Consider the following 13,601-nt stretch of genomic DNA (forward strand, 5'->3'; position numbering starts at 1 on the left):
GGATCAGGCGGGTCTGTAGGTCTAATTTCTTTCCGTTCGTTGTCAGTCCCAGTTCTAAGCACTTTTCTCTTAGCAACGCTAACGTCATAGCCTTAATGGTTTCAGTATCCATGTTGGGTTATGAACTTTTACAAGTAATCTTATAATAAAAATCGTTTATAATGTATAATATAATATAATATAATTACAGTAAATTTTTTTTTAATTTTCTTTTAAGTTTAATAGCAAATTGGTTTTTTATTTTAACATTTAATGTTTTAAATTTTTGCATTAGAAAAACGTATTTAATCGTATATGCTATGATACATTTACAATTTTTAGTCAGTGCTAATATGTGTCGCCGTTATTATAGCTTATAAGCCGAATCACTAATTGAAAATAAACAATATACTTTCTTAAACTTTTCTAATTGGACACTTACTGGAATCTTCGCTAGTAGTCGATGCCATTCTTCTTCTTTTTCACTCTGCTTGCTCGCCGCTTTGGCTCGTTCCTATTCCTCTTCTGGAATCTTCGCTAGTAATCAAAATTACTCTTCTTTACCTTGCTTTTGCTTATTCTGCTACTTTTCGCTCTGCTTGCTCGCCGCTTCGACTCGTACCTTTTCCTCTTCTGGAATCTTCACTAGTAATCAATGCTACTCTTCTTTACCTTGCTTTTGCTTATTCTGCTACTTTTCGCTCTGCTTGCTCTACGGCTGTCTGCTACTGTTGTTCTCTTTCCATCTCCTTTTCTTTTTCTCTTTTTTGCTGTTCACACTGCACTGCTGCTCTTCTTCCCAAATTTGTGGGACTTCCTTTCCCACAACACGCACTTTTGTATTTAATCACTTATTTGAACTATCTACTTGAGAAGGAAGAGTATATGGATTTTTTCGTGAAATATGACTTATTGTACAAAGACCCAGTATTAGAATTGCTAGTAGTACTAACAGGGATGGAGTAGGAAATTATTAGGTTAGCTTATAGAGAAGGGCAAATGTGTATGCCATAGTGATAAAAAAAAACTCAAGATTGTCTGCGAAAAGAATTTTTTATTCCAAATTTGCGTTCCAAGGTGGAGAGAGTGGTTAGAAATTGTGTTGAGTGTATTATCAATGAAAGCAAAATGGGTAGAAAGAAGGGTTTCTTTCACCAATAGATAAAGAAAACACACCGTTATCATCTCTTCACATTGACCATGTAGGATCGATGGAATTAACCACGAAAAAATACAAACATATATTAGTTATTGTCGACAGTTTCTCGAAATTTGTTTGGTTATTCCCGGTAAAGTCAACAGAATCAGTTATTGATTGTTTGGTAAAATTGTCGATTACATTTGGTAACCCAAGGAGAATAATTTCAGACAGGGGAACTGCGTTCTCGTCAGAAGCGTTCGCAGATTATTGCAAAGGAAATAGCATTCAGCATTTAATTATAGCAACAGGGGTACCGAGAGGAAATGGACAGGTCGAACGAATCCATAAGATTGTAGTTCCTATGCTAGCAAAATTATCACAAGAAAACCCATCTCAATGGCATAAGTTCGTAGGACGTATTCAGCAAATTATTAATAACACACCCCCTAGAAGTACAAAAATCAGTCCGTTTAAAATTTTAACGGGGCTAGACATGCGCAGTACTGATGATTTAGAATTAAGAGAGTTATTACGAAATGAGATGGTTGAAGAAATTAATAGAGAAAGAGATAGTGTGAGAAAAGAAGCACAGAATAACATTCAGAAACTGCAGCAAGAAAATTGTAAAAACTATAATTCTAAGAGAAGACCTGAAATTCAATATAAAATAAATGACTTAGTCGCAGTTAAAAGAACTCAGTTCGGACCGGGGTTAAAGTTGAAACTTAAATTCTTGGGTTCATATAAGGTGACTGCCACGCATAAACATGGCAGATACGAGGTAATGAAAATTGGAGACCACGAAGGACCGCAAAAAACAATCACAGTGTTGGAATACATTAAAAAATGGTGCGATTCATTCGGGGCGAATGAACTATCAGAACGGCCGAATGTGGGACGAGTAACCTCGACCGTACGATCAACCAGGTCTAGCACAAATAAACAGCAACCGTGCTAAGTACGATAATTAACAACCCTGACTTGACCGAGATAGCCAACCCGCGGACGCTAACAAGACACTTGAATTTTGAACTTGGCATCGTGCGGTTGCGCTTTTAGCCTCTGAATCTTTACAACACGTTTGTTTAAGAATAACTGAAATGTAACTTTGAGTGTAAAATAATTTGTTTAAGAATAACTGAAAAGTATGTAACTTGGAGCGAAAAACAATAAGCAACGTTTACTATTAAAAGCACTTGTGTCTTGCTGAAATGAAACCTAAGAAAAACTATAAAACTTATAACTAGCTTTTAAGTTAAACCACAAATGTTTAAATGACTTTTATACTTTTATTTCAAATAAATGCTTAAACGCAAAAGTGCATGTTTTGGGAAAGGAAATCCCACAAAATTGACTTTTATACTTTTAGTTCAAATAAGTGATTAAATACAAAAGTGCGTGTTTTGGGAAAGGAAATCCCACATAAATGTGCTCATACAGTTTACGGTAGCATTTTACTGCTTCATTTGGGGTTATGTAACGTCCGTACTATATAGGTTATGTTTTTATATTATTATTTTAGGAATTCATCTACATATATATACACATGCACACACTGCTTGAGGGTGTATTTTAACCCAAATGGTAGTCTAAGAAATTCATACTTAGCTCTATTAACTGATTTTCCCTGTCTTCTGATCTAATTATGATCTAATTAAATCGTAATTCTAAATATAGTGTAGTAAATTATGTTGTTTCTTCTAAATTCTGCGAAGTCATTGCAATATCTGGAATATACATATGTACTCGTATGTATATCTGGTTTGTTTTTTGTTTATTTAATAATTGAAAGTCTATACCCATCTTTTTTAAGTTTTTCTTCTTCATTCATTATGTTCTTTGAAACTGTGCATACTGGAAAGTTATAGGGGCTCTTACTTTCTTTAATAATATTATATTCTAGTAGTTTCTGTACTTCCTTCTTTACAAGATCCTGATAAGGGTGGAGATATTGCCTAACCCAGACAGGTACATAAGTTTCTTTCCCGATTTCAGCTTTAATTCCTATATTAAAAGGCAATATTTCATTTCGATATTTATTCTTCATTAATTATTTCTTGTTCAAATTCTTTGTTTTCTACAGTTTAATTTAACGTGACACTTTTTGAGTGGTTTGACACTTTCGTAAATTGTATGGCATATTCAAACAAGTTTATTTTTGCATTCATTTTTCTTAATACATTTTCGCCCAAATAATATCAAAATCTATGAGTTTGTCAATTTGTAGCTCAAAACCTTCTACATTTTTTTCATTATTTTATTATGTATTATCACTGAACTACCGTGTAAAGTGTTTGTTGTTATTGCTTTATCTAAAGGTATGCTTTTAGCAACTTTAAATAGCAACTTGTAGCCACTAAATGTATTAATATATGCACGGCCTTATCCCTTGGCGCAGTTCTCTGAAGTGTCGGTAAATCGTGGTGCCTTATAAAAATTATGCTGGGTTTCACTTACTTCACTTGACTTGGTAGGGAGAGTTGTGCTGCATAGTTTGTGCTATTCCATACACTTTAACCAGAGTACATTGCGTTTTTTTGTATGCTGCGTAAATTTGATATGAATGTGCATGCTGCTTTATACTGAACTGAACTACAAATGCGTTGGCGACATATTCGTTTTCGTGCGTCATTTCTATTTTTAAAAACACTACCTTCAGAGCTTGATTTATTAAATCATAATACACATGAATAATTTATTGTTTTGGTGGATCTTCATCATCTTTCCTTTAGTACATATTTTGAGAGCTGGTCTGCATAGCAGTCATGTAATCTATTTTTTTTGACGTAGAAATTATTGCTTGATGATATTATAGATCAGGGGTCGAATCGATACATCCGTGAACGTATCACTCGTCACGTAAAAGTCTGTATTTCGTATTATGACATACGTGATCGTAACGCTTCTATCGTAATCTGGCATGATGACAAACGTGAACGAGTATATAAACGTATCCGATCGTTCGAATCGTCATTCGAACGCAAATTACCAATCGTAATAGACAAATTTATGGAAATGTGAGCAAATTTTTTTAAATTTTATGTTTTTAATAATTTTTAGTAATAAAGAACACAAATAAGAAACCAATGAATGGAATATCTCATTAAAAATTAAAAAAAAAAAGTATTTATATGAACAAAATTTTTGTATTTTAGTTGACATTAAAAAAAAAATTGTTTACAAGGTAAAGGATATATACATTTTTGAATTAAATTTATTAAGGTATACATTATTTAGTCCCTTATCGTTTGGTCGATTGCGGTTCGCTACCCCGGTGCCCATTTCTTGTGTGTGATAAGAATCGCAGTTTTGAGGGTCGTAACTTTTGTGAATTTTATGCCTCACAAATTTAGTAAATCTTCCACTTTTGTGGGGTGATACCTTTCTCTCTTGCCATATCCTAATATTCTCCACCATCTTTTTAAGATTCAAATGCTTTGTTCAACGATAATCTACAAAGAAAATTTTGTTAATGAGGATTCATAATTTGGGTTTTTTATCTCCACACTATTTTTTTATCCCCATCACTTTCACTTGAGCTCAAATAAAAAAACAAAGCTTTTTTTAGTTTATTGAAAATTTCGCAAAAGTTTTGTTAGTTCCACATCTATTGTGACCTAAAAATACGATCCAAAGCAATGTGGAATTTAAAAACTATTGTGAATTGAAAATACATTACGATCCGTTTGCTATCGTATGTCATAATGCCAATCACTGCATACGATTGACGTATCACGTAATTTTCTTTCGTATGTTTGCCGATCCGTGCACGGATTTAACGATTCGACCCCTGTATTTCGTATTATGGCATATGTGATCGTAACGCTTCTATCGTAATCTGGCATGATGACATACAAGTCATACGTGAACGAGTATATAAACTTATCCGTTCGTTCAAATCGTCATTCGAACGCAAACTACCAATGACAAATGATGTATTTATATGAACAAAATTTTTGTATTTTAGTTGACATTAAAAATAAAATTATGTACAAGGTTAAGGACATATACATTTTTGAATTAAATTTATTAAAGAATACTTTATTTGGTCTCTTATCGTTTGGTCGATTGCGGTGAGGCGTTATGTAATACCTCACAAACGTTAGCAAATCTTCCACTTTTGTGGGGTGATACTTTCCTCTCTTGCCATATCCCAAAATTCTCCACCGCCTTTTTAAGATTCTAAAGCTTTGTTCAACAATACATCTACAAAGAAAATCTTGTTAATGAGGATTCATAATTTGTTTTTTTTTTTTATACCTAAGCTATTGCTACGACCTCTTAGCTATCTCCGCACTATTTTTGTATCCCCACCCTTTTCACTAGAGCTCAAATAAAAAAGCAAAGTTGGATCCATTTTGATATTTAATTAGCATTTGTTAGTTTATTGAAAATTTCCCAACAGTTTTGACAGTTCCACATCTATTGTGACCCAAAAATACCACCCAAAGCGGAATTTAAAAACTATTGCGAATTAAAAATACATTACGAACCGTTTGCTATCGTATGTCATAATGCCAATCACCGCATAAGATAGACGTATCACGTAATTTTCTTTCGTATGTTTGCCGATCCGTGCACTTATGTAACGATTCGACCCCAGATTTGCACCGCTTTTCTGTTATTTTTCCGCGAATGGTTATTAAGGCTAAATTGTTTAATGCTCTTTATTAACGTAATAGCCAATTTTTCCAATTGCTAGTAATATTCACCAGAGAAGTCATTCAATGATTTCAAATTATTCAGATCCACTTCACTTGAATTTGTATAGTTGCATAATTGTTTCGGTAGTGAGTTTTGGGATCGGAGCTGGTGCACTGTGAATTTCTGCTTCCACTAAGAAGGATAGATAATTTGCAAAGTATTATACCATAATTTGTATATTTCACTTTAATGATAAAAAAGCAAAATAAAAAGCATTAAGACGAATATTCGTTATCAAGTTTTTCGTCATATTAATATGAATCGCAACGGCTTTTCATGTACAGTTGCTAACCGAGGCATGAGTGGGCAACATGGGTAATAACTTGCCTGAACGGCAAAGTTTCGCAACATACGCGCAACACTGCGTCTCATGCATAAAACGTGAGCTTGAGCTCGGACTTGAATTTTTTGAATGAAAGGTGCTTGTCGTTTTACTCACTGCTCAGTATTGATCTCGTCTTGCTCAGTTCGAACTATATAAATTCGATGATCTTGCGCTCCTTTTCATATGCATAAAACAAGCTTTTGCTCTCTTTTGTGAGCTCTTGCTCAAGTTTTGTTGAGCCTGCCTTATAGTTGACTCGCGGAATCATGGCTGAATATTTTGTGCCAGAAAGAAATACAAAATGTTGTCAACAGCGTAAGGATAAAAAATTATATAGGCTTATATTCTTAATTAATATTTCTTTTTATATAATTAACTAGCTGACCCCGCAGCCGTTGTCCTGCGTGAAATTATGTGTTTTGAAATGAACAGAAAGTTAAATTTATCATTTAACTTTTGTTTTTTTTTCAATGTGACGCAGCTTGATAAACAAAATTTTTGGTTTCTGTTCCGGTGTACAGAAAAAATGGTTTTCCAACTCGTGAGCACGCCACGGCCGTGTGAAAAACATAACATTTCCAAATTTATGCCTCACACTAAGCGACTATCTTTAGGTGATTGTCATCTCACATGCAATTTTCACTGGAAACGAAATACGTTTGAACTGAAATGTTAAATCATTAGAACTCAAAGGAATTCGTAGAATCAAGCATTCTGCCCTTGTATTCGATAGGTGCGTCACAATCAGTCGGGTTCCATTACACAGTTTCGTGGCATGATGATTGCGAAACATAATAACGACCGATCCTACTTTGAGACGCAAATGATGCCGTGGCATACCAAGCCTGTCCAAAGAATTTAGAAATACCACTGGACTTTCAATAAATCTACTCCGCTAACAGTTTTGAAAAAGAGAAAGTCTCTCCCTTGGTGGAACAGTGAACTCAAGAATTTGAGAACACAACTAAGGAAAGCTTTCAGTGAGAGTTTTAGAACCAAAATATGGCAGCCATATAAAGATATTATGAAAAGATACAAAAAAGCAGTCAGGAAAGCAAAAAACGACTCTTGGGATCTTTCTGCACATCGATAGAAAGTTGCAGAGAAACCGCTAGGCTGAGCAAAATGCTATCCAAAGATCATATAAACACTGCCTACATTAGGACGGAGGGAAGTAATTGGACCTCCTCGGCAAAAGAGTCTCTGGAGGTACTAATTACAACACACTTCCCCGGGAGTCAGCAAACACCTTCAACGAGGGTTCAAGCAGAACCACCGTTGAACGCAGCTGATTATCAAAGCCAAATAATAGACAAAAGCAAAATCAAGTATGCCATAAATAGTTTTGCACCATTTAAAGCGGCAGGTCCTGGCGGGATTATGCCCATAATGTTGCAAAAACTGGTAGAACCAATGGTTCAAAGACTTGAAAATATATACAAAGCTAGCATTCTATTATCCTACATCCCAAGAAGTTGGAAAAGAAGTAAAGTTGTGTTCCCTCCAAAACCTGGCAGAAGAACACACGAGAATGCCAAGGACTTTAGACCTATAAGCCTTACCTCCTTTATGCTGAAGGTACTGGAAAGACTAATAGATCTACACGTAAGAACAATAATGGCGGAGAAGTTATCGGAGTCCCAACATGCGTACATAAAGGGCCGATCAACCGAAACTGCTCTTCACGAGGTGATAAGTGTAATTGAAAAATCACTACATCACAAACAATACACCATGGCTGCTTTTCTAGACATAGAGGGCGCCTTCAATAACATAGAAGTAAATGCGATAATTAACTCTCTGGCACATGGTGGCATAGATGACACTGTGTGCAGATGGATTCTATCGATGCTTGAGAATAGGAAGATTATAGCTTCAAACGGCGCTGCAACACAAACAAGCTATGTGAGTAGAGGAACGCCTCAAGGAGGGGTCCTCTCTCCGCTCCTATGGGTTGTAGCGCTGAACGAAATACTCCTCCAACTAAATGGTGGAGGAGTGAAAGCAGTGGCGTATGCAGACGATATAGTGTTGTTGGTATCAGGCATGTTTCCTTCAACAGTCAGCGAGATTATGGAAAGAGCACTTCGAAGGTTAAACCTATGGGCTAAAACCAATGGACTAGGAGTTAACCCGAACAAAACAGAACTGATGCTATTCACAAGCAGAACCAAAATACCTCAGTTTCAACTTCCGGTACTAAACTCACTCTATCCCCCACTGCTAAATACTTGGGGGTGGAGATTGACACCAAATTGTCCTGGAAAATAAATATAGAAAAAATAATAAACAAAGCATACATGGTTTACTATACTTGTAAGAGAATCGTCAACAAGAATTGGGGTCTCAAACCAAGTATAGTCATGTGGATGTATACGGCGGTCATAAGACCTATACTTACATATGGAGCTCTGGTATGGTGGCCAGCGCTAAACAAACATTACAACATTATAAAATTAAATGGTATACAAAGAGCAGCATGTGCGAGTGTTACTGGGGCAATCAGGTCATGTCCGACTGATGCGCTCAACGTGATCCTGCATCAACTACCAATGGACATTTTTATTAAAAAACAGCAGCTATTGCGGCGACAAGAATAAAAGAATTGGGAGGCTGGAACCAGCAGAACTATGGACATAGTGTAATTCTAAACAAGCTCACCATTAATAAATCAGACTACATTCTCCCAAAGCTGGACTTCAATAGACACTTCCTGGTAAGGATACCATCTAGACGAGAATGGAGAAGAGGCTCAATAGAAGAGGAGGATACCATCTCAGTCTATACCGACGGGTCCAAAATGGACTGCGGAGTAGGCACGGGGGTATTCTCCACTGGTCTTTGCCATATCTCTCTACAATTCCCACGACAGCCGGTTCTACGCACCGGAATTGACTCGGATTTCATCCGACCAAGGGCTGTTCTTTCGGCGATCTAACCCCGTTTGGATCGGTAAGTGTTAATTTGTGTTTGTCGTTACTAGAGCAACGCCTTGCAGCAGGGTTGCTCCGTATCCTCCTGACTCGCGCTGGCATTGAGTCCAACCCGGGCCCGGAGGAATTTTTCTGCTGCGTATGCGCAAAACGGCTCCATCCAAACTCCACCTCGGTCAGGTGCAACACATGCAATGGATGGAGCCATCTTAAGACCTGTTCAGGCCTTAAGACACATAGGGAGTGGACCACGCGTTACGTGGCCCCATGTTGCCTGCGCAATACTGCGACCCAAGCCTCTACGGCTGTGCAATCCGCACATAGTTGGCGCGCCGCACCGCCACCAAATCCGAGTGGCCAACAGAGGACCTCTACGGTCCCTAAGAGCTCAATCAGGCAACATAGCTCCCCCTCTAACTTGTCCCCCCCCCAACCTTCATCCCGCTCCAATCCTCGTGCGAGAACCAACCAGCAGCTCTTGGTCCCTCGCACTGTCTGTTCCGTGTGTCAGACCGTCATACGTCGGAACGTGGCATCCGTCAAGTGCAACTCTTGTACTGGCTGGTGTCACTTTTCGGCATGTTCCGGCCTGCGCACCACACGTGAGTGGAGTGACTCATACGTTGCCCCATGCTGCAGGAGTCTGCCCCCGCAACTCACAACAGTGGCGTCGCCTATTAACACCCCAGCGCGACAACCGCCCCTGCGGGTACTACAGCTGCATCAAATTCCACCCACACGTCACTCCCTCACCCCCAGGATCACCCACGGACACCCGCGACAAACCCGGCTACTTCAATTCAACTGCAACGGACTCCAGAGCAAGATCGAGGAGATAGTTGCACTAATGAATCGGGAACGTCTATCGATAGCTGCGGTCCAAGAAACCAAGTTAAACAGCCGCTCAGATCTTCTGAGTTGTGCAGGTTTCAACGTTATACGTAAAGATCGCGAGCGAGATAATGGTGGTGGCCTAGCTTTCATATTGCACAACACCGTGCAGTATCGTCTAATCGATGTAGACATCGACCCCAGGGATACTACCCTAGAATGTCAGGGTATAGCTATCCGGTCAGGCGATGTCGAGCTCGAAATATTTAATATATACATCCCTCCAGTTACATGTTGCCCAACAGGATATCACCCGAATATAGGTGCGCTACTTCGTGGTGAAAACCGTTTGGTACTAGGCGACTTTAACGCGCACCACGATCTTTGGCATTCCTGCCTGTCAAATGATCGTAGGGGGATGGAGCTGGCGGAACAGATTGACGATTCGACATTCTGCACAATGAATGACGAAGCCCCCACCAGAGTTATGGGCACCTGTAATAGCTCGCCTGATATTACCATTGCTAGCGGTGGTCTGATAAACAGCATAACCTGGCGACCTATGCTAACTCTCGCATCAGATCATCTGCCCATAATTATCTCGATCGAGAAGCCTCCTGATTTTGTTTCTGTGGACAACCGCACCTATTTTAACTTTAACAAAGCTAATTGGGTCGGCTTCACAGAATTTACTGAGAGCACCTTCAAAGCTCTACCTATTCCTATGGACGTATGCGTTGGCGAACGTCAATTCCGCAAGGTGATCGCAGCAGCTACCGCTCGCTTCATCCCGGCTGGAAGAATCGCGGAAATCCGCCCCAATTTCCTAGCCGAAGCAGCCGTTTTAGCTAATGAGCGCGACACCTTACGCCATGCCGATCCCGGGGATCCCCGAATAAGGGATCTCAATTTGGAGATTCGGCGAATGGTAAACCAACATAAGCGGACGAAATGGATAGAGCACCTGAAGTCCTGTAACCTCTCCACCGGAGTGAGTAAGCTTTGGGCTACTGTCAAAGCTCTGTCTAACCCGAAGAGATAAGACGACCGAGTTGAAGTTCAATTCAATGGTCATGCCTCTTCGGACCCGAAGAAGTGCGCGAGCTATTTTAGCCGGCAATTTACACTGCACCCTTCGGTAGACAAAGCTAAACGATGTGTTAACCGACGGCTGCGCAAAATGCCAAACGAAGGCGCGCCACTTACTTTCACCGATGAGGAGGTTCAGGGTGCCATCAAAAAAGCTAAATCATCTAAATCCATTGGCCCTGATGGAATCAACATGCTAATGCTAAAGCATCTAGGCTCGACGGGAGTAGGATATCTCACCAAGGTCCTCAATCTGTCGCTGACCACTCTTCAAATACCCGATGTGTGGAAAGTCGGAAGAGTGGTCCCACTACTGAAACCTGGGAAACCCGCCAACAAAGGGGAATCTTATCGACCGATAACTCTCCTCTCCCCAGTAGTGAAGACACTTGAGGCCTTGCTACTCCCGACCTTCACTCACCACCTGAGCCTAGCCAACCACCAGCATGGATTCCGAAAAGTGCACAGCAACACCACAGCACTTAGCGTCATAAACGCCCAGATAGTTCGTGGCCTCAACCAGAAACCACCCTGCGAAAGAACGATCCTCGTAGCGTTGGACCTGTCAAAAGCGTTTGACACGGTCAATCACACAACGCTACTGCAGGACATCGAAACAACTACGCTCCCTCCAGGGCTAAAGAGGTGGACCATGAACTATCTGAGCGGTCGCCAGTCATCCGTACTATTTCGAGGTAAAACATCTAAACTGAGAAGAATTAAACAGGGGGTTCCGCAGGGTGGTGTCCTCTCCCCACTACTGTTTAACTTCTACATCTCGAAACTCCCACAACCACCAGAAGGAGTTTCCATAACCTCGTACGCTGATGACTGCACGATATTGGCGTCGGGCAATGGAATCGATGGCATGTGTTCGAAGGTAAACAGCTACCTCTCCGACCTTTCTCGTTTCCTCACTGCACGAAATCTCACACTTTCCCCCACCAAATCCACAGCGATCATATTTACGAACTGGACGAAGGAGTATAGACTTGAGCTTAACATTGCAGTCGACGGCGTCAAAATTCCGACTGTCAACAATCCCAAGATTTTAGGTGTAACATTCGACAGTCTATGCTCCTTCTCTCCTCATACGACCGCGATTATCGCCAAAGTACAGAGCCGCAACAAAATCCTCAAGTCGCTAGCCGGCAGCACATGGGGAAAAGACAAAGAAACGTTGTTGGCAACACACAAGGCAATCGGCCGGCCGGTTCTCAATTACGCAGCCCCCATATGGTCGCCTGGATGCAGTGGTACGCAGATGAGGAAACTACAGACCTGCCAGAACACTGCACTCCGGACCACTACAGGATGCCTTTTGATGTCTCCCATTGAACACCTACACAGTGAGACGCTTATGCTCCCAGTTAAGGAGCATAATGAACTCCTCTCCAGGCAGTTCCTGCTGGGATGCTTTCGCAGAAATCACCCCTGCAGTCATCTGCTTGGAGCGGAACCGCCTCCTAGGAGCATCAAAAGGTCATTCCTGGATTACGTCGACGACGTCGTACAGTACGCCGACCGGACTTCGGACGCAACTAACTTCAGGCAGGTACTGACCGCCATTCACAGCGGAGCCATTAACACATTCACCGACTCCCTTCCCGTGAATGGCGTTCTTGGAGTTAAACCACCACCTATCGCAGACGAAGAGCTCCAGCTGCCGCGAGAAACGCATCTGCGCATCTTCGTTCTGGATACTGTAACAGGTTAAACTCCTACTTATCCAGAATAGACCCTGACATACCCGACGTATGTCCTGCATGCAACGAGTCTCCGCATGATACTGACCACCTCTTTGCATGCCCCATAAACCCCACCCATCTAACACCCTTCTCCCTTTGGTCCGACCCCGTCGAAACAGCACGTTTCTTGGGCCTACCGTTAGATGACATCGACGACAACACAAATGACATTTACCATCCCAACGGGGATTAGATTTCCGTTAAAACAACAACAACAACAAGCTCCTACTAAACTTAATCTGGGTTCCCGGCCACAGGAACATTTTCGGTAACGAAAAAGCAGACGAGTTGGCAAAGGCAGGAGCTTTCCTCAACGAATCCGAGGCGGAGATAATACCAAGTCCGCTAGGATCAATCAAAGGAGAGATCAATAGACAATTTCAACAAATTGCAAATAACAGGTGGAAAAACATCACAAAATGCGTCATAACTAAACGACTTACTAAATAGGTCAAGGAAAAGTATTTACAGAGTAACAGCTACCACAACAGGGCACTGGCCATTTGGGGAACACGCATCCAAAATGGGTATGCCCTACAACGACATCTGCCGTGGCTGCGGAGTAGCAGGGAACAAGGAAACAATCTTCCACTTTCTCTGTGAATGCCCCAGCTCTAGCACAGATCCGACACAAAACACTTGGAATCCATCTAGCACCAAACCTTGATTGGATTTCCACTAAAAGCATATCGGACATAAGTAGTTTCATCGAAACCTCAAAATGGTTTGAAAGAGAAGGTGAAACGTAATAGCAGATACAGGAGGTTCTACGAACAGTGAATCAAAATGGCACATCAAGTGTTACTTGAGCCCCATAGGACTGCACTCCTACCTACCTACCTACCCACCTA

General features: G+C 40.7%; 1 pseudogene; it reads left to right on the forward strand.

The window, feature by feature from the left end:
• The window catches only part of LOC126766059 (uncharacterized), a 45,722-nt pseudogene extending 33,180 nt beyond the window's left edge, over positions 1–12,542 (forward strand).
• Positions 12,543–13,601: the final 1,059 nt, after the last annotated feature.

The sequence above is a fragment of the Bactrocera neohumeralis genome, unplaced genomic scaffold, assembly GCF_024586455.1.
Source record: "Bactrocera neohumeralis isolate Rockhampton unplaced genomic scaffold, APGP_CSIRO_Bneo_wtdbg2-racon-allhic-juicebox.fasta_v2 cluster11, whole genome shotgun sequence".
Classification (NCBI taxonomy): Eukaryota; Metazoa; Arthropoda; class Insecta; order Diptera; family Tephritidae; genus Bactrocera; species Bactrocera neohumeralis.